Below are 26,561 nucleotides of genomic sequence, written 5' to 3' on the forward strand. Positions count from 1 at the left end.
AAGGCCTAAGCAATCAGGAGGATTGCTTGAGCCTAGGAGGTTGAGGTTACATGAGCTATGATGGTGCCACTACTCTAGCTTGGGCAACAGAATGAGACACTATAGCTAAAAATATAGGTATGTGTGTATACAAAAACACACACACAGTGTTAGGCCATTCTGAGTTTTTTTTTTTTTTTTTTTTTTGAGACAGTCTCATAGTGTTGCCTAGGCTGGAGTGCATGACTCAGTCTTGGCTCACTGCAACCTCCACCTCCTGGACTCAAGCAACTGTCATGTCTCAGCCTCCCAAGTAGCTGGGATTATAGGCATGCACCACCACGCCTGGCCAATTTTTGTATTTTTCATGGAGATGGGGTTTCACGATGTTGGCCAGGGTGGTTTTGCATACCTCACCTAAGGTGATCTATCCTCTTTGGCCTCCCAAATTGCTGGGATTATAGGTGTGAGCCACTGCACCCAGCCTAGTTAATTCTTGCATTGCTATAAAGATATATCCAAGACTGGGTAATTTATTTTTCAAAACATATTCAATTGGCTGACAGTTCTGTTTGCTTTACAGACGTCATGGGGCTGGCATTTAGTTGGCTTCTAGGAAGGTCTCAGGAAGCTTACAATCATGACAGAAGGTAGAGTTGAGTAGGCATGTCCCATGGTGAAAGCAGGAGCAAGCAATAGAGATGGAGTCAGGGCAGAAGTGCCACATGCTTCTAAATGACAAGATCTCTTGAAAACTCACTACCATGAAGATGACACCAAGCCATGAGGGATCCATCCCCATTATCCAAACACCTCCCACCAGTCCCTACTTCCGTGGAGATTACAATTCAACATGAGATTTGAGCAGGGCCAAATATCCAAACTACATCACTCTGCCCTTGGTACCTCCCAAATCTCATGTCCTCTCACATTGCAAAATGTTTTTATTTTTGGTGGAGAAGGGGTTTCACCCCATCTTAACTCATTCCAGTATTAACGCAAAAGTCCAAAGTCTCATCTGAGACAAGGCAAATGCCTTCTGCCTATGAAGCTGTAAAATCAGAAACAAATAGTTACTTTCAAAATGCAGTGGAGAATCTGGGCACAGTGGCTCATATCTATAATCCCAGCACTTTGGTAGGCTGAGGCAGGTGGATCTCTTGAGGTCAGGAGTTCGAGACCAGCCTGGCCAACATGGTGAAACCCCATCTCTACTAAAAAAATACAAAAATTAGCTGGGTGTGGTGCCCCACATCTGTAATCCCAGCTACTTGAGAGGCTGAGGCAGGAGAATTGCTTGAACCTGGGAGGCAGAGGTTGCAGTGAGCTGGGATTGTGCCACTGTGCTCCAGCCTGGGTGACAGAGCAATACTCCATCTAAAAAAAAAAATACAATGGCGATAGAAGCATAGAAGCATTCAGTAAACATTCCAGTTTCAAAAGGGAGAAATTGGCCAAAAGAAAGGGGCTATAGGCCACATGCAATTTTGAAACCCAACAGGGCAGTCATTAAATCTTAAATCTACTTTGACTCCATGTTCCATGTCCAGGGCACACTGGAGCAAAGGATGGGCTCCCAAGGCATTGGGCAGCTCTGCCTCTGGGATGTTGCAGAGTTCTGCCTCTGCAGCTGCTCTCACAGGTTGTTGGGCACATGTGGCTTTTCCAGGTACAGGTGCAAGCCACAGGTGGATCTCATTCTTGAGTCTGGGGGAAAGTTGCCTCCTTCTCATAACTCCATTAGGCAGTGCTTGTGTGGGGCCTCCAACCTCACCTTTCCCCATGGCATTGCATTAGTAGAGGTTCCCTGTGGGGGCTCTGTCCCTGCCGCAGGCTTCTGCTTGGACATCCAGGCTTTTCTATATGCCTTCTGAAATCAAACTGGAGTGTGCCAAGCCTCACTGACTCTTGCAGTCTCTGCACTCATAGGCTTGATATCATGTGGAAACTGCTAGGGCTTAAAATGACTTGCTTGTACTCTCTGGAGTGGTGACACAAGCAATATCTGATGCCCTTTGAGCTGAGGCTGGAGGTGGATCAGCTTGAATGTGGGGAGCTGTGTTTTGAGGCTGCATAGGGCAGCAGACCTGGACCTGGCCCAGCAAAACATTCTTTCCTCCTAGGCTTCTGGGACAGTGATGGGAGGGCATACCTTGAATGTCTTTGAAATGCCTTCAAGGCCTTTATCCCATTGTCTTAGATATTAGCACTTGGCTCCCTTTTAATTATGCAAGTATCTGTAACAAGTGGTTGCCCTAAACCCTGCTTGAATTACTTTCCTGAAAAAAAAATTTTCTTCCTCTGCCACATAGCCAGGCTGCAAATTTTCAAAACTTGAAGTCATTTCTTTGCTCCTACATCTGAGCATAGGCTGTTAGAAGCAACCAGCATCCTTTCCTGCCTGCAAGTTTCCTCTGACAAATGCCCTAGGTTGTTGATCTTTAGTTCAAACTTCCATAGATCCCTAGAGGATGGACAAAATGCAGCCAAGATCTTTGCCAAGGCATAGCATTCATGAACTTTGCTACAGTTCCCAATAAACTCCTTATTTTCATCTGAGATTTGACAGTCTGGACTTTATTTTCCATATCACTGTCAGCATTTTGGTCATAACCACTTAGTCTCTAAGAAGCCGCAAACTTAGCCTCATCTTCCTGCCTTCTTCTGAGCCCTCCTAAGTAGTATTTCAGCCTCTGCTGGTTAGCTGGTTCCATAGCTACTCCTGCATTTTCAGGTAAATTTATAGCAATGTTTCACCCTTTGACACCAATTTTCTGTGTTAGGCTGATCTTTCGTTGCTATAAAGAAATACCTGAGTCAAGGTAATTTATAAAGAAAAATGGTTTAATTGGCTTGTAGTTCTGCAGGCTTCACAGGAAGCATGGTTCTGGCATTTTCTCAGCTTCTAGGTAGACCTCAGGAAGTTCAATCATGGTTGAAGGCAGAAGGGAAGTAGGGATGTCACATGGTGAAAACAGTATCAAACAGGAAAGAGAGCGTGAAGAGGGAGATGCCACTCACTTTTAAATGGCCAGGTCTCACAAGAACTCACTATCACGCAGACAGCACAAAGCCATGAGGGATCCACCTCCATGATCCAGACACCTCCTACCAGGTCCCACCTCCAGCACTGAGGATTACAATTCAACATGAGATTTGGGTGGGGACAAATATCAACATTATGTCACACATACGCATGCACACACACACACGCCACATACATTTATTTCTCTAAGCAAAGAGTGCTACTCCACATAGGCAGCAGCTTTTAGTCCTACCTCATTTCTGTGAAGGTATCAGGAGTTACCTGTACTTAAAACAAAATATAGACCTGATTCCTGAAAATATTAGTAGGAAGATTAGGAAACCACTCTCTAGAAGAAGAAGGGAAGGACATTTAAATTAATTTTTTTCCTAAGTGCAACTGAGTGGTTTCTTGTTCAATAAAGATTTCAACAAATAATTGGCTGTTTTATTTAAAATGCAGTTAAGAAAGAGAAAATACCTTACGTCCTGGTTAATAAAATTTTTTAAGTTATTGCACTCCTAGTTTGTTTTTGTTTTCTTTTAAACTTATTTAGTTAGTTATTTCTTGTGAAGGAGTTTCACTCTTGTTGCCCAGGCTAGAGTGCAATGGCGCCATCTTGGCTCACCACAACCTCTGCCTCCTGGGTGTAAGCAATTCTCCTGCCTCAGCCCTCTGAGTAGCTGGAATTACAGGAATTCGCTACCACGCCTGGCTAATTTTGTATTTTTAGTAGAGACGGGGTTTCTCCATGTTAGTCAGGCTGGTCTTGAACCCCTGACCTTGGGTGATCTGCCTGCCTCAGCCTCCCAAAGTGTTGAGATTACAGGTGTGAGTCACTGCACCCGGCCAAAATTATTTTTAAACGTTTTTCTGCTTATAGAAGTGTTTTGTGCTTACTCTAGATAAATCAGGAATTATAGAAAAGAGTGATGAAGCAATACAGATTACTCATTATTCCTCCATTTACTTAGAGTGAAAGGTTATTAATATTTTGGAGTTTGTTCTAATCTCCCTCCCATGTGTTTGTGTGTGTATATTGATTTTACAGGAATAGCAACATATTTTGTCATATGTGTTATCTGCTTTCATTCATAGAAAGTAATTTCATACATACTTCTTAATGCCATTTAATATCATTAAGGTAGATTATTACCAGCTATATATTATCCAGCAGTAGCAGTATATACCACCCAATTTTTGATAGCTTGCAGTGGTAACATTTTACATCAACTGGGAGAAATTGGATTAATTAAGCATTGATGATAGAAACTTCTTTTAAGGCTGAGAATAGGGTTAGGTTCTCACCCCACATTATAGACTAAATAAATATCTATTATGGTTAAATGTAAAAATTAAAATATAAAACATTTCTAAATATGCAGTAAAGCATAAAACAAAAGACTATTAAATTATAATTTGAAGAATTTCTGTTTAACAATAGAATATTTTAATCAAATTAGGAAAAATATTTGTGACACTTTAATAGCCAATATATGTAAATGGGTAACATAACTAACATATGAAAATAACCACAAATTAGAAAAAGATGAATACTCTAAGGAAAAATTTGTAAACCACATTAGGAGGCAAATTTCAGAAAGGAAATGCAAAATATTCCATTTCAGTAGCAATCAAAGAAATGTATTCCTCAAATGCCATTTTCTATTCTTATTGATTTATTTTTTCTTCAAATCACCACTTGACATTACAGATATGAATACTATTATTCTAGATATACATTTTTTCCTCAGTGAAGTATAAGTTACATAAAAACTTGTGCTTTTATTCATTGTTGTATATCCTCAGTAACAGGCCTGTTTTAAGGTGTGTATCAGTCAGCTATTACTATATACCAAATAATCTCAAGTCTTAGTGCCATGTAACAGTAAGTACTTACTTATTGCTCAGTCAGCCAAGGTGACTCAGCTTCACGGTGCAAGTTGGCTTATCCTGTTCCTGTGACCAGCAGGCAGAGTGGGGCCTACGCTCTTCAGGGGATAGAATAAATACAAGAAAGTATGACCAACCATGAATTCTCATTTTAAATCCCTCTTACATATCTTCTAACTACACATTCACTGAAAAAAATCACAATATGAAGCTAATCAAGGGTAGGAAGCTAAAATCAAGGGTAGGAAAGTATACACACCTATGTACACACATGTATGTACATACATACACACACACACACACACACATATATAGAGAGAGATAAAACAAAAATATGTTACATTTACTTATAATTAATATGCTAAATTGCAATAGGCAATGCTAATGAAAATGTGCAAAAGTGAGGTTTATATCCTTTTTTGGTCCAGTGATTTATTTCTATGAAATGAACAACTACAAGCAGAAATGCACTTAACATTTTTTTCTATGAATGTCCATTGCAGTATTATCTCTATTACCAAAAAAAAATTGGAATTAATCTACCATTATTCTAAGATGGGTTTTTCTTTTCTTACTGTATTTAATTTGACCTAATATAGCCAACATTTCTCGTTATTACCTATGATGGCTTGCAACTTTGGCCAAATGAGACATGCATTTTTTTTCCCCTAGGAAATCTTCTACAACTATTCAAGTCCATTAATTGATAAATCATTGATGAGTATCTGATGACTTTTAAGAATAAATTAGTAATATTCCTTCTGTCCTGGAATTGATCAAATAAACAGCTTTCTGGGGAGAGAATGTGTCTATAAAGGTCACAGCAGATAAAAAATATGCAGTGATAAAGAAATATGTTCTCTATATTAAAGGGTCCAGACCAAGAACAACTAACTCAACTGTAACAATCAGGGCAGAACCCTCAAGGAGGAAATGTTAAAATCCATGCATTTTGATAAGAAATGGTAAACATTCACAAGGATTAGTCAATATCAGTAATATTAATAACATAATACCTTTGAAAATGTCAAGATTACGTTAATGTATTTTACCCATGGCTTTTAGTGGACATCTTCACCCCCACTTCTGGGGAGGGAAGGGGTTACCCTTTCTCTGAGTCCAAACCCTCTGGAGAAAATACGATGTGAGCTTTGTTAAGTGACCCCAACAAGGTACAGGGATGAATATTAGCTACTTACGGTTCTCAGTCCTGGTTTTACTTTCTATTTTGTTGTCCCAAATATATGTAGCAGCGAGAGGAGAGGAGGGTTCATTCATTTATCAAGGTTGGTTGGGAAAAAAAAGTAATTGTAATTGAATAGTCTTCTCTTATTTCATAACATCCAAAATATAAACTGATGGAAATCACTCATTGCCAAAGGCCGCTATGACAGGCAGAAGACTATTAAGTAGGTGGCATGGCAAAGCCACTGGGAAGCTAATAGGTATTGTATTTTATTCTTTCTTTTGTTCATTTATTAATTTGTTTAGCAAATATTGCAAGAACTATTGGAAGACTGACTCCTTAGTTTCTAAGTTTCTTTAGAATGGTTTAGGATCATAAACATATTTGCTATCATGATCAGTTAACACTTAATTATTATTGTCAAAGAGGATAGTAAGCTATCTTCAAAACAAGGCCCGTCCACCTCCTTGCTTAATGGGTTAGAAACATTGCATTTAAGAAACAGGAGTTCATTCTCCTGTCACAAAGAATTTAAAAGACCAAATCAGAATTAAGTGAATCTAAGTATTTTCTTCTTTCTGAAAATATAAACAAATGGAGGGTCACTTAATTCAAAGCACCTGCTACTCCTTTTGATTAATTTTGGGTAAAAGTGGGCTTTGAGAGATGGGCCTAGGACCCCTGATTTGAACAGCATCAGCAAAAAAAAAACAAAAAAACAAAACAAAAAACCAACAACCCAACTTCTCTTTATCTGGAATTAACTACAAATTCAATTAGAATAAAAATCTTAACCCACCCCATGGAAAAGATTTTACACAAAGAAAAGCAGATGTTGCAACAGTATTGAGAGCACTTTGCTTAGAAGTGTATGGAATTTTCCATCTTGTAAGCCCAATCACTGGTGAAAGATACGCAGAGCCAGCTTCTTTAACTCACAAAACAGCTTCCATTTCCCATGCTCCTTTAATTAGATTTACTTCTTTAATCAAAGTAGTATTGGGTTGAAGGAAGGAAGGGCGGGGATGGAGGAGACTTTACTTAATACTGGCTTAGCAAGTTTAGAGAAGGATGTAGGGTAAAAGGTGGAGGTCTATTTTGGAGTTATTTTACAGATAAAGCTTTTCTTATTTATTATGAGTTCAGTTAGAAAAAAATAGTAATAAAATTAATTGCTGAAGGTTATGCTGAGATCATACCTTAGTTCTATTTTCAGCTTTGAACAGATTATAGAACAATGAAGCATAAATGAAAATTAGAAAACATAAATGAACAGACATTCTGTAGCACTTTTTCACATTGGGATGAGAAATGTGCAGAATGGCCTATGAGGCAAGTTTATAAATGAAGACAAACCAGGATCACATAGGCCACCCATGGGGAATAGAACATGGGGATAGAAGGAGCCTAGAGGGGCTTCAGTGACCTCTGGTTTCTGGAAATGTTTTAAGCATGTCTTTTTTTTTTTTTTTTTTTTTTTTTTTTTTTTTTTTAGACAGACTCACCCTGTCACCCAGACTGGAGTGCAATGGCTCAATCTCGACTCACTGCAACCTCCACCTTCCGGGTTCAAGTGATTCTCCTGCCTCAGCCTCCCAAGGAGCTGGGATTACAGGCTCGTGCCAGCATGTCCAGTTAATTTTTTGTATCTTCAGTACAGACGAGGTTTTACCATGTTGGCCAGGCTAGTTTTGAACTCCTTTCCTAGCGATCCACACTTCAGCCTCTGAAAGTACTGGGACTACCGTGCCTGGCCCAAGCTTGTCTTTTTAAAGCCTACCTTAATTTGTATTTTTTAAACCAGACTAGAGAGAGAGCCCCAGAGACAAACCTGAGTTTTTACAAGAGAGAAGCCTTGCATTTATTTGCTTATAAGCTTAATTGCAAGTGACCATTCACTCTTCAGGGTTGTATCCGATATCAAGTAAGGCAAAACAAAGCCATGTGTGGTTCAGTTTTCATTTCTTTACATACTGTGATGTTGAAATATGCCACCATTTTGTTCACATTCTTCTCATTAGGATTATAAGAGTCTCCTAACAGGTATCTGCATTTCTAGTCTCCTTAAGTCTATTTTGGACTAACTCATCTATCTCCCAAAATTCAGCAAGATGGAATTTTCTTTTCTTTTCTTACTATTTTTTTTTTTTCACTTACTGTGCAGGCTGGAGTGTAATGGAGTGTTCTCGACTCATTGCAACCTCCACCTTCCTGGTTCAAGCAATTCTCCTGCCTCAGCCTCCCGAGTAGCTGGGATTAAAGGTGCCCACCACCACACCCAGCTAATTTTTGTATTTTTAGTAGAGATGGGGTTTCTCCAGGTTGGCCAGGCTGTTCTCAAACACCTGACCTCAGGTGATCCACCCACCTCAGCCTCCCAAAGTGCTCAGATTACAGGCATGAGCCACCTCGCCCAGCCAAGACTGAGTTTTCTAAAAAAACAAATCTGGCTGTGAAAGTCTTCTGCTTAAAATGGTTAAGGCTTCTTACCTTCTTAAGAAAAAATATCCTAGCTCCTTATTTTCCACCAAACCTCCTTTCCTTTCCTGGATTATTTCCTGTTGCTTGTTTTCACTCTCCATCAGCTTCCCTCCATTTCCCGTGAACATGTTAGACTCTTCTTCAGTTTGTCATTGTCCATTCAGTTTGTTTTAAATATTATTTATTTAATGCCTTCTATGTGCCAGGCACTTTTTTTTTTTTTTTTTTTTTGAGGCAGAGTGTTGCTCTTTTGCCCAGGCTGGAGTGCAGTGGTATGATCTCGGCTCACTGCAATCTCTGCCTCCTGGGTTCAAGCAATTCACCTGCCTCAGCCTCCAGAGTAGGTGGGATTACAGGCACCCACAACCGTGCCTGGCTAATATTTGTATGTTTAGTAGAGACGGAGTTTCACCATGTTGGCCAGGCTGGTCTCGAACTCCTGACCTCAGGTGATTCCCCCTGCCTCATCCTCCCCAAGTGCTGGGTTTACAGGCGTGTCAGGCACTTCCATAGGCACTGAAGTAGGACAGTAAACAAAACAGGTAAAAGTCCCTGAACTCTTCTCTCAGACATCTCATAGAGAAAGATGGATTGTAAGGTACATTAAGCCAGTAACAGAGTATGTGGATTGTGAAGAGTGCTATGAAGAAAGCAAAGATGTGAAAGAAGAGTGATGCGTGGACAGAGTGGTCAGCAAAGGTCTCTGTGCAAAGGCCACATTGCACAGAGTAAAAGAAGTGAGGGAGTGAGCTGATGGATTGCCCGCAGCTTGAGAACCACCTTGTATCATCCACAATTTTAGGGTGCAGAATTCATCTAGAATAGGAGTCCTCCACTGATAATTTTTTTAAAAATACTGTCTAGAGTATTCTAATGTTTATCTAGGAAATGTACTTTCAAATATAAAGAGCTTTGGGTTCAACTCTCAGTGACAGCCATTGGGTGAAGAAGTTGCATGAACTTATGCATTACATCTCCCTCATCTCCCTCTGATTTACAAGTGAAGAAGACTAAAGATGGCAAGAGGGGAAACAGGGAGACTAAATAGGAGGCTGCTGCCTGTGGCATGAGGAGAGGTAGCAGAGTTTCATTGGATATGATGACAAATAGTCAGTTGAGCTAACTGTTGAAGATGGAGCCCACAGAATACCATTCTTATGCACAATGTCCCTAGCCCCTAGAAGAGGAGGTCCACTTCTATTTATTTATTCAATCAGATTTCATCAGGGCAATTCTTTGTACTCCCCAACATGGGAGTTTGTTATATGCCTGGCCGCTGCAGGCACCTGAGTTTGCCATGCTCTCCAGGTGGTCTGATGGCTCCATAGTGAAGTGCTTCTTTTTCTATGTTGTCATGATAACTTCATGCCTTGTTACACTAGGAACCATATTCTAATTTTATTGTTTCATGTGAATCTCTCCAGATTATCTTTTGTTCAGCTTTGTATCCCTGGGGTCTACTACAGAGCCTTGCAGTTAGTGAGTGTTAGGTCATTGATGAATGCATGATGAAATGAATAAATGAATGCATCTTCAAGTGAATAATCAGCAAATAAATGGATTCTTTGTAATAGACTCTCACAGCAAAAAACAGAAAAAAATTCATGCAAAATGTGGAACAGTCATCTCTTTGTTAATTAAACATTTTCTAAGTCTCCCAAGCTAACATAGCTGTATGTTCTCAGTAGATGACTAACATTTCCTCAGTTGTAAATTGTGATAATACATGAGATGTGTTGTATTGAAAAGAAGACAGCAATATCTAGCTGCAAACTCTTCTGTCTTTTCCCAGTCTAGAGGCACAGTATTAGGGAGGTGCTGTAAAGAGAAAAAGGACCGAGCCCTGTAGAGCGATTGTCCTCTGGAAAGCACGTAGTACAAAGGAGAAACTGCACAGTTGGGAGGCTGGTTGTTGGTGTAGCTCATCTCTTTAAGCTGTGCACAGCAAGCAAGGGAAAGGACACTGAGGAACCAAGGTGGAAGGTTAGATTTAGCATGTTTAAGGAAAGGAGAATGAGGGGATATCTGAAGTTTTGGAGTATTGAAGAGGTCAAGGATTAAGAGTTTACTGTAGCCTCTGAACTTGGAAACTCTTGAATGCCTGAGGACGATATGATAAAAGATGGGAATTTCTTGGCCAGGCGCGGTGGCTCAAGCCTGTAATCCCAGCACTTTGGGAGGCCGAGGTGGGTGGATCACGAGGTCAAGAGATCGAGACCATCCTGGTCAACATGGTGAAACCCCGTCTTTACTAAAAATACTAAAAATTAGCTGGGCATGGTGGCGTGTGCCTCTAATCCCAGCTACTCAGGAGGCTGAGGCAGGATAATTGCCTGAACCCAGGAGGCGGAGGTTGCGGTGAGCTGAGATCGTGCCATTGCACTCCAGCCTGGGCAACAAGAGCAAAACTCTGTCTCAAAAAAAAAAAAAAAAAAAAAAAGATGGGAATTTCTCTTTAGGGTGCTTTGTTAAATACCACATACTCTGCCTGCCATTCAGCTATGGAGCCATGCTTTTAAAGATTTCACATAAAATACTAACAAATAGATTATAAAGTAAAAAAGTGCATTCAGCTTAGCTTAGAGCCTCATACACAGTAGCATCCAGCAAAGATGAATTCTTTCTCTTGTGGTACTTGAAGAGACAAGAAGCCCTTTCTTGTATAAAGGAAACAATTTGGGTGATGGTTACACTAAAATACCAGACTTCACCAATACTCACCATTATATTCACATAACAAAACTGCACTTGTACTTCTTACGTCTACAAATTATGAAGGTTTTCCTTAGAAAACCTTCTTCTTGTTTTTTTTTTTTTTTTTTTTTTTTTTTTTCCGTACTAGAGACAGGATCTTGCTCTGTTGCCCAGGCTAGAGTGCAGTGGCATGATTATAGCTCACAGCAGCTTCAACCTTCTGTGCTCAAACAAGCCTCCTGTCTCAGCCTCCCAAGCAGCTGGGACTACAGGCACATACCACTACCCCTGGCTAATTTCCCTTTTCTAATAGTTCTGATCTATGTTGACAGACTGTAAAACCTCTGCGTATTTTAGCACTCATTTAGTCTTAGAGTTAAAAGAGTTACCACTCTTTTTTTTTTTTTTTTTTTTTTTCTGAGACAGAGTTTTGCTCTTGTCGCCCAGGCTGGAGTGCAATAGCTCGATCTCGGCTCACTACAATCTCCATCTCCCAGGTTCAAGTGATTTTTGTGCCTCAGCCCCCCGAGTAGCTGGGATTACAGGTAAGCACCACCATGCCCAGCTAACTTCTGTGTTTTTAGTAGAGACAGGGTTTCACCATGTTGGCCAGGCAGGTCTCAATCTCCTGACCTCAGGTGATCCACCCGCCTCAGCCTCCCAAAGTGCTAGGATTGCATACTACTCATTTAGTCTAAGTTCTACAAGCAGCCAGGTATTTCCTGCCAACCACCAGTTCCTGTATCAATGTCTCTCTAGTTGTGTTGGGAGCCTTGAACTCTGGTAGACATTTAAATAAAAGTTCATAAGAACAATAAAAAAGAAGCCCTTCCTGATCATTATTTCATTTTTATTTCATCCTGACTACAGTTGATGAAATATTAGTAAGTAAGGTAGCTCTCATTATGCCCATTTAACTGACAAGAAAGTAGGCTCACTCTTGTTAGCTGGGCATGGTGGCATGTGCCTGTAGTCCCAGCTACTCAGGAGGCTGAGGCAGGAGAATTGCCTGAACCCAGGAGGCAGAGGTTGCGGTGAGCCGAGATCGCGCCATTGCACTCCAGCCTGGCTAACAAGAGTGAAACTCCGTCTCAAAAAAAAAAAAAAAAAAAAAAAGTTTGACTCTGAGTGTCTTGCTATGGATTTCTGTGAGTTTATCCTATTTGGGATTCGCTCAGCTTCTTAAATCTGTGTATTTATGTCTTTTGCTAAATTTTAACAAATTTCAACTGTTATTTGTCAGAATGCTTTTTAGATCTGCCTTCTTTTTTCTAGGACTCAGGAAATGCAAAGGTTAGGGTTTTTTTGTTTGTTTTTGCTATAATCACAAAGGTCTTTGAAGTTCCTTTCATCTTTTTTTCACTCTATTTTCTCTCTGTTTTATAGATGGTGAATTTATATTGTTTCTTCCAGGGCGCTGATATTTCCTCTGTCTCCTCCATTCTGCCCATGCATTGAGTTTTTTCTATTAGTTATTGTATTTTTCCATTCAGATTTTTCCATTTCACTCTTATGTCTTCTATTTTTGGTTCTGACTTTCTATTTCTTTGTTGAAGCTTTTCAAATACATTTTCACCAGTTTCAAGAATGTTTTAACTGTTCATTGGAGTATTTTTATGATGGCTGCTTTAAAAGCTTTGTCAGATAATTCTAGCATCTGTGTCATCTTGATGTTGGCATATATTTATTATCTTTTCTCACTTAGTTTTAGATCTTTCTTGTTTTTGTATGATGAAATATGGACATTTGGATATCCTAAGACTCTGACTCTTATTTAAACCTTTTGTTTTAGCTAGGTTCATCTCACATCACTCTTGCAGAGGAAAGAGGGTGTCACTTCATTACTGCCAGGTGGCATAGAAGTCCAGGTTTCTTAACTCAGCTTCTGTTGACCTTTGCAAAGGAACTCCCAATTGCTGCTGAGCAGGAGTGGGAGTTTCAGTTCCCCAGTAGGACTCCAATAATGCAGTTATCCCTTGGTATACATGGAGACTTGCATCTCACGAATATTGTATTTGGATCTGCCCTCAGTTTTGGATACGGAACTTATGGATACAGTGGGCTGTGGTAAACAGATTTACATTCATATGAAGTAAATGAATTTTCAGCTCAATAAAATAAACTGCACATGTATGTTTCCCGTACTTGGATAACTTTTGGCCTAATTAATTAGTGTTAATTAATACTCTGTCTAATTAATTGCGTAGATTTTAAATAAATAATTTATTTCTGAAGAAAGTGTTTTCTGACAGCCCTTAGCCAGGCAGATGTGTCTGTTCTATGTTCTCACATGCCTGCATGCCACTCCTTTATGACCCTTAGCATATAGGCAATTTTACCTATTTGTGTGGGTCCCTAAACTAATGCCTCTTCCTTTGTCTGCACTGTTAAGCACAGCAGGGGCTTTGCCTTTTTTCTTTACTATTATCTTCCAAGCACCTAGAAGAGTATCTGAACATGCTAGGAGGTTGTTACATTTTTGTTTAACAAAATCTGCATATAGGTGGACTTGTGCACTTCAAACCAGTGTTGTTCGAGGATCCATATACTTCCCTATATGTGAGGGATAGAAGTGCTTTGTTACTGCTCTCCATATGGCTTCCACTGATACCACAGGATTAGGGGAAAGGGATAAAAGTCCCTCCTTCCTACCCAGCCTCCTCTGACACCACCTAAGTAGTTTTTGTGGAATTTGGCTAGAATTGAGCGATTATTATCTAAATGTTTTTCTGTATTGCTTGGTTGCCCCTTTCCTTGTCACTTGGCTAGAGAGAGAGTAGCTAAATGACATTTCATTGGGGCTTTTCTTGTTTGTGCCTATTACTGTTTTGGGGTTCTTGGTTCCTTGAGTTCCAGATCTGAGATACATAGGGAAAAGTAAAAGTCAGGGAACTCACCTTGATGTTTTCGTTGTATCCTGAGATTCCCTAGTCAGGCAGCCTTCTTCTCTCCACATTTCAGTCTTCTGATGTTTGTTTCTATAAATTCCCAGAGTCTTATCTTTAGACAGAAGGAATAATATATAAAATTATGTGTACTTCATCCGCGGTAAAATTTTTTAAAAGAACATTTGTAAAAACAGAAGTATCAGTCATAATGATATTTAATGAAAAGATAATCTGAATATCTTATCGCTACCATTTCTCTTAAGGGACAAATTCTTTTTCCGTGTTGATATGGAGGCTTAAACTTAATTAACATTTTCATTTTAAAAACTAATATATAGGTTACGCCAAATCTAAAAATTTACCTCCAATCCCCAAAGAAGCAATTCCCTGGGCCCTTCTGTATGTGGTCGTTATTGCAGTGGAAACTTCATGAGGCTGCACTGGAGAGGGAACAAGGAGGATATAGACAGATCAGCCATTTTTCACATTTAGTTTTCTTCTTCATGCAACTGCACAACAGCACTGAGTTCAAAAGCTGCTAAGACAAATTTATACTTCACTAGCCCTATTCTGTTAATTACAGAAATGGCACTTATTTTTAAGCACCAAATAGTACCATCAGTGAAAAGATGGACCCAGCATCTAAGAGTGCTTCTGATGACCATTCAAATCATAAAATTATGTTTTCTCATTGTTGTCATTTTTTATTTTCCCAAAGTTTTAATGTTTCTTCCCAATGCAGAAGAGCAAAAATACCTTCTTTTTTGTGTGGCAAAACAAGTAGATGATGGCAAAACAAGTAGATGATGGTTTAAAGGTGAGATAACCAATAGGTTAGTATGTCATGATGGCATAAGCCAATTATTTTAAATAATTTTCCACACTAAATTTTCCAGATGTTGTGTCTATGAGCCAAGATAAATTTATATCATTAATATACTAGCTAGAATTTAGTTTAAGAGCTAATTCGGAGAGCTTGTTATCAGAACTTTGAGTTGGGTTTTTGGTAACTCACATGTATTATGTTTAAATGAAACATGCTTGTTGTTCCACTGACCCACACTAGCAAGGTGCTAGGTATTTGAGATGATTACTTATTTTATATCATTAGGAATTGAGTCTTAAGGAGGAAAGGTGTCACATTTTTGCCTGCTTTTTCTTTCCTAGAACTATCTATACCTTTGGCAAATTTGATGTTCAGAATTTTCGTCCTTTTGAAGATTTTAGTAATTTGAAAGACAGGTGCTCATTTACGTGAAAACCAAATTTGTGTGTGTGTGTCTCTATACATTATATGTATATATACATATTGTGTGTGTGTGTGTGTGTGTGTGTGTGTGTGTGTGTAGCGCTATATTTTTCTCTCATAAAATTAAAAATGGACACATGGATTTTACTTAAACATTTAAAAATTCATTTTTTTCAATGACCAAGAATTACCAAAATGATTAATATTTGTGTTGTTTCTAAATATAATAGTGCTGCTGAAAATGGTCATGATATGAACATACTTTAGATGGCACTTTAGGTGAGTTATAAAATGCATAGTTCAGACTGCATATGCTTTCTAAGTTTGCATTAACATAAAAAAGTTCATGTGTGTACCTATGCAACAATCTTGCATGTTCTTCACATGTACCCCAAAAGCTAAAATGCAAAAAAATAAAATAAATTCTCCCCTATACAAATAGAATAAATTTGCAAAATGCATAGTGTAAAACAACAACAACAACAAAAAAAATGTGCATTCTAATCTCACTAAATAGTATAGAGAAAAAGTCTACATATCAAGAGAAAGAAACTAAAATGGAGATAAGAACTTGTTTTTTGGACACCTTTTGGACACCACCATCACAGATTTTACAGTCTCAATTTCTCCTGCACAGATCCCACTAACAAAGGGTATTACATTTTACTGACATCAGTGACCTGGCATCACTGAATTATTCCCTGCTTTGGTTTACAGAGGAATAAACCGGTAATTAATTATATATCAGAACATGAGAATCGACCTGGCAATAATGTACAGGCTAAGAACGCTCTATTTACATATGTAGGTTATTTAAAATATGTCTTGTTAAATAAATATTTAACATACTTCCTTATTTAGCTTATACACTGTTTGGACTGAAGCTGCAATCCTCATTGCAGAATGTTCAAAAGAGTGAGAGAGTTGTCATAGTTCTCATCTTTGCCTGACCTGCAAAATCTCTTCTGTGTGCATGGCAGGGCATACAAAAAAAATTATTTAACAAAAACAACACAAACTATCTCTGTTGGCTCTGAAATATATAATGAAAGGAGAAATTTCATCCTGAGAAAAATCACAAAACTTGTTTTTGTCTCGGGAAGTAGGACAAGAGGCACAGGCATAAATTAATCACAATCCACACAGCCACCTCAGAGAGAGGAGTTAAAAGCAGACAGTAAGGGAAACAAATGATTTCACAGGAAAATGTTCTCCTCGCTGTGGGTCATTTTCCCCTTGTAAATATCCAGACTTAATTTTAAAGTGGAAATAAAATAAAATATAGGACTTAAGAATTTTCCATATTTCTCAAAATCAATACAGAGCCGCAATGTTGAAACAACCATAATACTGAGAATAAACAAGACAAAGCCAATAATGTGGGAAAACAAACTTTGCAGTTCACAGGATGGCCATGCACAGACTCAATCGGGGTCCAAGAAGGTATTCAGTGTATTTCTGGGGGCTCAGAAATTAGCTTTTTTTTTTTCAGGAGGTTAGCTGGATACCTGCAGTTGCCCAGTCTTCTCCCTGCAGAATTCAATCCCGACCATAACGATTCCTGATCCACCAGGGGGAGCAGTTCACCAGCACAAAACCAGCCTCCCCAAAGAAAGTCACTGAAGGCACCTTTTCCTCTCAATTTACACAGCTGACAAGGACCCTGATTTTTATCAGTTCTCCTAGCTGTGGCACTCATATACCTCACACTGATTTCATATGCCTGACCTCATGCTGGTGGGTTACGTGTTGTTCCATCGCAGACACATGCCCACAAGCAGGTTTTTCTGTAGGACTTGACATTCAGTCCTCGTAATTTATAGAAATTCCTTGTTTTATTATAGGAAGTAATTTAGTCCCTGCTTCTTTGCCAGCTTTTATGGACAAAACCGATAGATTTATCAAACTGCATATTTCATACTTATTCTAGTGCATGGATAGAGTGGAGAAGCTGATCTTTGGGGTGCATATAAGGAGGTGTGTGTAGGAGAGATATTCTCTCTCTCTAAGGTCTTGAAGACAGGCATCTGTCACAGCTTGCTTATAGTACCCCTTCTTTCTCCAGCAAGTCTTTTTTTTCCCCCTGTCCTGAGACTAGAGCCCTGGCACTGAGAAGGAGAAAACAGCTGTCAGAGAAAGGCCAGTGTTGATGATAAGCCCTTTGTGTACAAGCTCAGACTTGAGCCAGCCTGTCCAAACAAAACAGCGGTGGACTTCAGTGGAACTGTGTATGGGTAGAGAACCCCATGCCTGCTGATGAAAAAGGCAACCAGAGAAGTACACTAGCTCTTGTTTTGCAAATGGTTCCACAATCCACTGAAGGAATTTTCCTAGGGGAGCCAAGTTTTACCTTTGACAGAAGTCAGTCCTTTTGGCCCCTTATCCTGAGTCTCTCCCCTGGCACTTTAGCTCACTGCTCTCTGACAGTCCTCACTTCTCAAGGTATAGACCCTAGTCAGCAGCTTTGGCATCAGCTGGGAATTTGTTAGACATGAAGAACCTCAGGTCTCATCCTCGACTTTTGGAGTCAAAATCTGCCTTTTAACAAACCCCCCAGGTGACTGGAGTGCATGAAAGTTGAAACTGTGCACAAAGACTCTTTTCTATGGATAGGTCTGCTTCTATCAGGATGCAGAAAAGATGCATAGTTGTGTTCTTCAAATAGAAGTTATAGATGTCAAGATTATTACATGGCCTTATAAACGTAACCAACTCTCAAAACAGGAGGAACAAAGCAGAGAATTTAGTCTTTCAAGGGAAGACTTGGTTCTGGAACATAGCAGCTTTCTGGTGCTTCATTTGTACTTCATAGGTACTGCCTCCACTGGGAAGATTGAGGGAGCACTGACACACAGAAGATTCAGCTGACACTTCTTTTCCTCCAAAATTATGTTTTCAGTCTATGAATATTAACCAGGGATTTGGCTATTAACATTTTTTTTCTTTAACTTTACCATTTTCTGCATTTATTTTTTTGAAGGTAGGGTCTTGCTCTGTAACCCAGGGTGAAGTACAGTGATACATTCATAGCTCATTGCAGCAGCCTCAGACTACTGAGCTCAAGCAATTCTCCTACCTCAGCCTCCTGAGTACCTTGAACTAGAGGCACATGCCAACACACACTGCTAATTGATTTTATTTTTGTAGCGATGGAGCTCACTATGTTCTCCAGGCTGGTCTTGAACTGCTGGCCTCAAGTGATCATCCGACCTCAGACTCCCAGAATGCTGAGATTACTGGCATGAGCTGCCATGCCTACCTCTGCTAATATTTTATTACTTCTGAATAAACCATAGAGAAAGAAAGAAATCTCAAGACATCCTATATATTTACTCATTATTTGCTTTGTCTAATGGCTTTGAAGAGGAGAAAGTTGAAAGAGCTAAAATAATCATTTGTGATTTCTGATGACATTCCAAGACTTAACCTGGATAATGTTATCAAGGCTAACTAAAGAAAGGGAATTTATTCTAGAGAAAAAAATAATGATCACATTAAAAATACCCCCAAAACAGCTAAATTCCAACCATACATCTGTTAATATTGCCACCTGAACACTCACAGCTGGATGGAGTTAGTGACAGGTATTTGAGTGGTTGGATTAAGACACATTGTCTGTATTTCCTTGATGAATGGGAATTAAGGAGCAGTATTCTGCATTGCTCTTTTTTTCCCCCACCTCTGGCCTTTACACTATTCTTTTGCAAATGCTGTAATGTGATATTCTGAATTTTGGCACAAATTCATTAGAAGGGAAAACTTTCCTGAATATCAACTGCTTGGTTACCAAGTTGGATGTAATCTCTTCCGAGGAAAATCAGTTATAGAAGAATTATGATATGGGGTTTATTTCCTGACAGGGTAGAGATTTAGCATGGCAGGCAAGAGGAAGGGCTGTTCTCAAATCTGATGTCCTGGTTTTGCCCAGGCCTGACCAAGACATTTAAATTCTTCACACATCGAAGAGGCTCCTGAGTCCTGGGCCCCTCTGTTAAGGTCTGGATTGGGTATGGGATGGGGAAGGGTAAACATGCAGCTGAATGTGAACAGTGTGGGAGGGAAGATTGGTTTTCGGACAGGGAGCTAATATCCAGAGAGTTTCTGACAGCTTCTCCCAAGATCTTCTTTGCTGCCTTTCCAGATGGCCTTCCTCAGACTGTTTTCCTCTCTGGGGTCTGCCATTCTATTTTCAAAGGAAATAGCGACATTCCAAGGAATAAACTAAGGAGAAGTATTTACTTGTTATTCCAGACCCACTTCAAAGGATCTATAGATTTAATAAAATATAAGCAACTTTGTTATTTACTCCCCAATCTAAACCAACTTCACTGTCATCCTCAGTAGTCCAGATAATTTTGTCATTATTCAGTTTATAGTCCAGAACATCACATTTTACTGGTTTTAGCTTCCAAAATTCAGCATGATGTGCTCCTACCCCACTTAATATCATAAGCTTCTATAGAAACCTAGCAAGAGGAATGCTGAATTCACGTGAGTATTTCTGATTTATTAAAATTTCATCTTGAATAGAGATGGAAGTCATAGGCAGAGAAAGGGAGATAAATCTCCTCATTGCCAACACCAAAAATGTGAGAACCTCAGGACTGGCTCAGAACCTCAGAACAAATACAGCAGCCCTAGTAAGAGCTGGCTCAGTGCAGACTAGAAATTAGAGAAGGTGAGGGTCTCATTTTCAGGGTGCCCTGGATGATTTAGATACAATAACTCATTGAAATGGGAGCTGCTTGCCTTTAAGGACATAGATCTTCCAGTTCCTTCTGGGTCTCCTAATTTTTATAGCCATAATCAAAGACAATATAATTATTTTTTTCTCGTTAAAGCATTAATATAAAAGCTGAATAATTAGTGTAAGTTATCACTGCTCTTTTCTAAACCATGTAGCCACATTCACAAACATCAACGTCCTTTGCAAGGTGAAAACAACCTCAGACATGTAGGAGTCAAGTATTGCCAACATCTAAGAGAAAAAATAAAATGTCTTTCATTCCATCTTGGGCCAGATTTCTTTGGAGAGGGACTTTTATTACTGAAATGTGGTAAAAATGTAAAAAGGCTGAATATTGTCCATAAGGGCCTTTCATTGGTAATACCTTCTGGGCCTTCTTAAAAAGAGAGAGGAAAGAGAACCCAGATATTTAGAGGGCTTTGGGATGACCCTTTCCCTTATCTTTTATCCTTATAAGCATTTCCGATCTGCAAAGGAAAGGGATAAATCCTAGAAATGATTCTTATGATCACCCTTGAGTTTAAAAAGTGGTTTTCTGTGGCTCATTTCTGTTGAATATTATCCAGGCTTATTTATAAGAGATCTACAATACAAGGCAAGAGAAAGAGTTTAGAAAAATGAAGGGCTATCAGGTAGAAACAAAGCTTGCTTTCTTAGGAAGTTTATCATCAGAACAGAATTTTCTGATACTGGGTAGATATTCCTATATCAGTCTTGCTCTGGAATCTTCACTTAAAAATAGACCCACAGGAAGTGTCCCTTGCCAAAGCTGTGGTAAAGAGTTAATTGCTTTTCAATCGTCTTAAACTGGATTCTAGTTAGGTAGCTATCAGACTTTTCATAAATACTTCAAAGAAACAACTAATGGCTTTACGCTTCTATCTCACTTTTCAGTTTTGGATATTTCATTTTATTATTTTGTTCTTTTTGTGCATGCAAACATACCTTTGAAATAGACCATTGCAGGGTCTGTAAACCTCAACCTCAGCTCTGATATTTAGGGCCAGATAAATCCTTGTTATGGGGGACTGTCCTGTGCATTATAGGATGTTTATCAGCATCCCTGACCTCTACCCACCAGATGCCAGTAGTAACTTCCTCCTCCCCAGTTATGAAAATTGCAACTCTTTGCAGACAGTGCCAAATGTCCCTGAGGGCAAAAATCACCCTTAATTGAGAACCGCTGCACTGCTTTTTAGCTTAGTCTATGCCAAAACATTCTGTGGTAAATTGTCATTCTGTGGAAATTTGTGTAACAACTCTTGGGTTTTAATATAATTATTATTGTTATTAACTATTATTATTGGCATTGTTGGAACTAAGTTTGTGATCTATCCTTAAGGGCAAATGCTTTATTATTTATTAGAGTCAGTCAGCTTCTAAACATATCTCAACTGGTTATGAGCCAATTTGCCACCTAATTTTGGATAAGTTATGCCAACTGGTTATGAGCCAATTTACCACCTAATTTTGGACAACTTATATTCCTGAGATGTCTCATTGGTGAAACAATTATGCTACTCATTTTTCTGACAAGAAGAACTAATCCAAATAATAGACTAAATGTTGCAACTATGTGAAGAGGCTACAAGAAAAAAAATTATAGGAAATAGCAATTTAAAAAGCATATGAGGTTACATAAATATTAACTATTAAGCATTACAGACATAATGTACAATTGTACTTCTCTCCTGAAAGGGTTAAAGTGTGCCCTTAATAACAAGAAGAAACATGGAAAATGGGAGCATCACTACCTAAAATTCATCTCAAGAACTATCTATTATTGAATGTGTACATATTTCTAAATTCAGTTTCAGAAACATTACACTCTTTTCACAATAACCTCAGATAAATAGATATTTATGCCATCTAATGTGAAGGAGATTTTCAAAATGGCATTTAATGAAAAGACAGAAGACAGGATTAAGGCACACTTGGAAAGGTCCATTTTGCAGAGGTCAGATGTCTTCTGAGAAAGAGTAAGATCAGGTAATAAAGCTAAGGATGGGGTAACGCAGAGGTTGGCTTAACAAAAATAACAGAAGCGGATTCGAAGCTGGTCCTAATACTGTACCTAATTCATTCAAGTGTGCCTGTGCCTAAGCCCAGCCCAGAACAGAGTGCTCTGATGTTTAATGTGTGGTACAGCAAGTAGGGCAGAAGCTGGGAACAGAACACCAACCTATGTCTTTGTGTTTATTAAGCTGTATCACATGACGTTCATCTCCCTAAACGGTGTGCTTGGTGTGTCATGGGATACTGTAATGTGTAAAATAAGGTAACAGAGGTAGATTCAATCACTCCCACCAACAAAGACTCCTTTCTTGAGCCCTTTGAAAGGGTCTTTGGACACAGTTTCCTTGTATAACAATCACTAAATCCTATTCTCTTGAAACAGTGATACGCCTTTGCTCCCAGCTACCCTTTGAGTCACTTCTCCTCTTTCACTGTGTGGTAGGTGACCTATTTTACAGGACTTTCACCAAATGTTGCCCCAGTTACCTCCAAATTTAATTCTAACAAGAGCAAGGCCATATTGTGGGAATCAAAGTACTTATGAGGAAGCCTTGTGCGGGGGTATGCCCACTTACCAAAGACTGTTTTCACATCCTCTAAATTAATCCTGTGCTTTCAAACACTCTTTCGTTAAAAATAAAGGCTTTAAAAATAAAATAAAACTGCAGTAACAGGCAAGCCTTGATTTCTGGAAAGAGTTTGACAATCTCTACAAGCTAGGACCACTAGCTTGGAGCTTAGTGAAGGCACGGCATAAAAAATGCATTAAATCCAGCTCTAACTTCCTGTTGCAAGAACTGGTATCACTTTGTGGAGCAGACGTGCTGTTCCTGTGGGGTGGCTCAAAGGTGAAGTCATTTACTACCTGCAATCTCTTCACAAAAGCCAACAGTTTTTACCTATTAAAACAAACTAGCATGGTTTTTGGCTGGAGAGTTGATAACATTTGTTGGTGAAGTCAGCATAAATTTCTATTGGTGGGTCACTGTTAACAGTTGCTTAGAATTCCAAATCAAAGTTTGGAAACAAGACAGCAAATATTCTGCTGTTGATTTGGGAATCAATAAAAATTAACATGAAGACTTTTGGTTTGTTTATATAATACTGACAAAACACCAAATACATCTCCATCACAACTAATTTATTTTCTTCCCTTGTGTAGAAGTAGAACAGGTTTAAGAAACTTAACACATTTTCCCTGGCCTCTGTCTTGCCTGTGTTTGGCATTTCAGGAGCTGGGTGAGCACTCATGGTGAGACAAATCTATCATTTCTCCTGGATAAAGCAACCCAGGTGTAGCTCTATGGATATGTAAGTAGTCCATAAGATTTATGTTTCCTCAAAATATCATCTTAAAGCAAGGGAATTTGTTGTTGATATACCAATAAACTTTCTTCTTACTCCAATTGAATCCATCACCGTGGGTGTATTGATTTCAGTTTTCTTTCTTCGGCATGTTTTTCCTTTCTTTTTTGAAGTAATCCTCCTTGAAATTTGTCGTAAAAATTGAATTCATCTCGTTCCTTCCTTGGATCCACTGGTCTTGGAACTGAACTCTGCTTGCACGCAGACATCCCAGGGCGTCAGAATTTGAACTTCTGTCTCTGGGCTGGGAACTGTATCAGTCATATCCTAATAAATAATTCAGGGTTTGAGAAATCTTTTCTTTTTCTCTTTAAACTAATCTCAGAACAATACTCAATCATAAGGTCATTGTCAACAGCTTGCTCAATTTGTCCTTTTAAAGAACCATTCCTTCCCAGCTTGGCCAGCTGCAGCTTCTTGACTTGAATGTGCTGCCTTGGGTCTGCTCTGGAATTCAGTCTGGCCTCACAGCTCAGCTGACTTTATAATTCAAATATAATTGCTGATACACATTCAAAAATGTTCAGGAAACTGTAAATGATTATTTTAGCTTATAACAGTGGTGGTATTTATATTTGAAGAATGTTAACATGACTACTAGAAAAATGCACATGTATCATCCTCTGCAATCTAGGACTCTGTTAGCAGGTCTAGTCTAGGGGATGAAGGTTTGAAGAGGGTTTTGTCTGTTTGTCTTGGATCTTAAAAAGCACAAAGTGCCAAAACAGGATGTGCAACATAGTTGGTAAAAATAGAAGTCTGAAGTGTGTTTTATAATCCAAGATGTACCATTGACTAATAAAACAGCCATCCTTGTTCTTTTCTCGCTCGTCCTTAAATGGCCATAAGATATGACAGTATGTACCAACCAGTCATTGGCCTCTGGTGAGAAGGAGCTACTATGGGCCACAGCCCATCCTCCCTGGGAGTTCACATCGTGGCTTCTGGAATCATCTTCATAGCCCAGGGATTAGCATCTCGAGGTTAGGCTCTGGACAATAGATGTTGCCTCCTGCCTCTCACCATCGCATATCTTCCTCTTGCCTGCTGCCTGATATTCATCCTCATGCACACATTGTGGTAACCCCCTGGGTGCAGGATTAAGACCAAGTCCCTAAGCATAGACCTCAAGGCTCCTTTCTACTCTATACCTCTGAGTGTTTTGGCCACTCAGAGCTACGTAACTTGCTTTTTGTCTACTTTCTCCTCTCATACTCATACATGTTTCCACTGTTCTGCTTCCAGCTGCTTTAAATTCCCTTCCCCTTTTCTCAACCTGATACAGGATCCATACTTTTTCGTCTCTATAGAACTGGCTTTTCACTGCAGTAAGCCCTTTCATTCCATGGGACAGAGGGAGAAGCTGTCCTCTCTTTGTTTGTTGGCTCCCTTTACACACCTTTCACCCCTCTGTGGTTATTGATTTACTCCTCTGTGTTTCCACATCCACCTCCAGGAGGCTGTGATTGTCCATACCAGAATCTTGTTAGTTTTGGTCTCCCATCCCTTATTGCTCAATAAATGTGGGAGGGAGGAGAAAGAGAGAGGAAGTAGAGATCCCTGAAGGTCTCACAACTTATATTTGGAATTAACAGGCCAACACAGGACATCTTGACTCTACTCACCCACATGCCCCACACACCATATCTGGCCCCACTCCCAGCATCGTTCTGGCTTCTGCATTTCACACACTGCTCTGTTGAAGCCATATAGCTGCAGGTCTACCTTAGGTCCTGTCTTTCCCCCTCCATGCCCAGGCTCTAGCTCACTGGTCCTCCAGGCCCAGCCCAGCATATCTGTGCTACTCTTTCATTCCCCAGTCTTGGGTCCTCTCTTCCTGAGCTACAGCCACAAGAATTTATGGCAATTACTCAAGAAGTAGCTACACACACCTCCCACCTTATGACCTTGTATGCACATGATGGCTACTGTGTTCTTTCTCCATGTCTCCCTTGGCTGGATCCTCCTCAGCCACTGGATCTCCGTGTATAAATCACTTCCCCTAGCCTTTTTTTTTTTTACTTCTCTGTTTGAAGCACTGACACATGGACTTCCTTCCATCTCTCCTTGTTAATTCTCTATAGCAGCCCTTTTGTGAACTTCTTGGCACACCACAATTTTATATCAGTACTCTGGAGTTTTTTTTTTTTTTTTTTTTTTGTTTTTTTTTTTAAACAGGATCTTACTTTGTTACCCAGGCTGGAGTGTAGTGGTATGATCTCAGCTCACTGCAGCCTTCCACCCTCCAGGCTCAAGTGACCCTCTTGCTTCAGCCTCCCTTGTAGTTGGGACTACAGGTGTGTGCCACCACATCTGGCTAATTTTTGAAATCTTTTTGTAGAGACATGGTCTCACTATGTCACTTAGGCTGGTCTCTGCCGTCTCTGCAGTCGGCTCAAGCAGTCCTCCCGCTTTCCAAAGTACTGGGTTTATAGGCATGAACCACTGCGCCTGGCGGTGAGATGCTACTTTTTAAGTTTCCATTGTTGAGCTATCTGAAGCAACAGTCCTCGTTTGCTTCCTGTTTGAAACTTTTCCAGTTGGTTTTAGTTTTTATTCTGTCTTATGGTGCAGCATTACTATTTTAATTATCAAAAATCATAATGTGATTATAGAATCATATCTGAAATGGGCATGGAATACCAAAGGAAATGTATTTGTATTTGACAGAATTTCTTATGTTCTGCTGAGGAGGGGTGTCACGTCTGTGTGCCGGGTTTTACTGTATGGGCCCTGTGTAAATAGATCTGGTTGTACTTCATTTGCAGCTGTTGGTACTTAACAAAACTAAGATGCTCTTGAGAGCACCAGATGGTCCAATCATGGAAGTTTAAAGAGTAGGTCTCCTTTGGGGTTTTAGTGCCCATTAGAAGTGCCCATACCTATCCCCCTTTCGTATGCAGAATTTTTATCTCTATAACACAATCTTTAAGAGGAATCTCCATTGCTTCTTATGGGTAGACTTCAGAAGAGGGAAATATGTCTTGATTTTACTTCTCAGTTAACTGTTATGCTTGAAGGGGACATTTTTGCTTTTT

The 26,561-nt window shown here is 39.4% G+C and overlaps 1 long non-coding RNA gene across 3 annotated transcripts in view; it reads right to left on the reverse strand.

Moving 5' to 3' along the window:
* LOC104653002 (uncharacterized) overlaps window positions 1-26,561 on the reverse strand; it is a 110,845-nt gene that overhangs the window by 25,120 nt on the left and 59,164 nt on the right. For 2 of the 3 annotated variants that reach the window (XR_746281.3, XR_746286.3), the window contains 4 exons: window positions 14,509-14,586; window positions 14,156-14,258; window positions 4,905-4,995; window positions 3,001-3,109 (listed from right to left, as the gene is read on the reverse strand). This is a non-coding gene — a long non-coding RNA (uncharacterized LOC104653002). Of the gene's footprint in view, window positions 1-3,000; window positions 3,110-4,904; window positions 4,996-6,096; window positions 6,121-14,155; window positions 14,259-14,508; window positions 14,587-26,561 lie in introns of all 3 variants that reach the window. The other variant, XR_746285.3, reaches the window with a different exon arrangement.

Source organism: Saimiri boliviensis, chromosome 5 (assembly GCF_048565385.1).
Source record: "Saimiri boliviensis isolate mSaiBol1 chromosome 5, mSaiBol1.pri, whole genome shotgun sequence".
NCBI lineage: Eukaryota > Metazoa > Chordata > Mammalia > Primates > Cebidae > Saimiri > Saimiri boliviensis.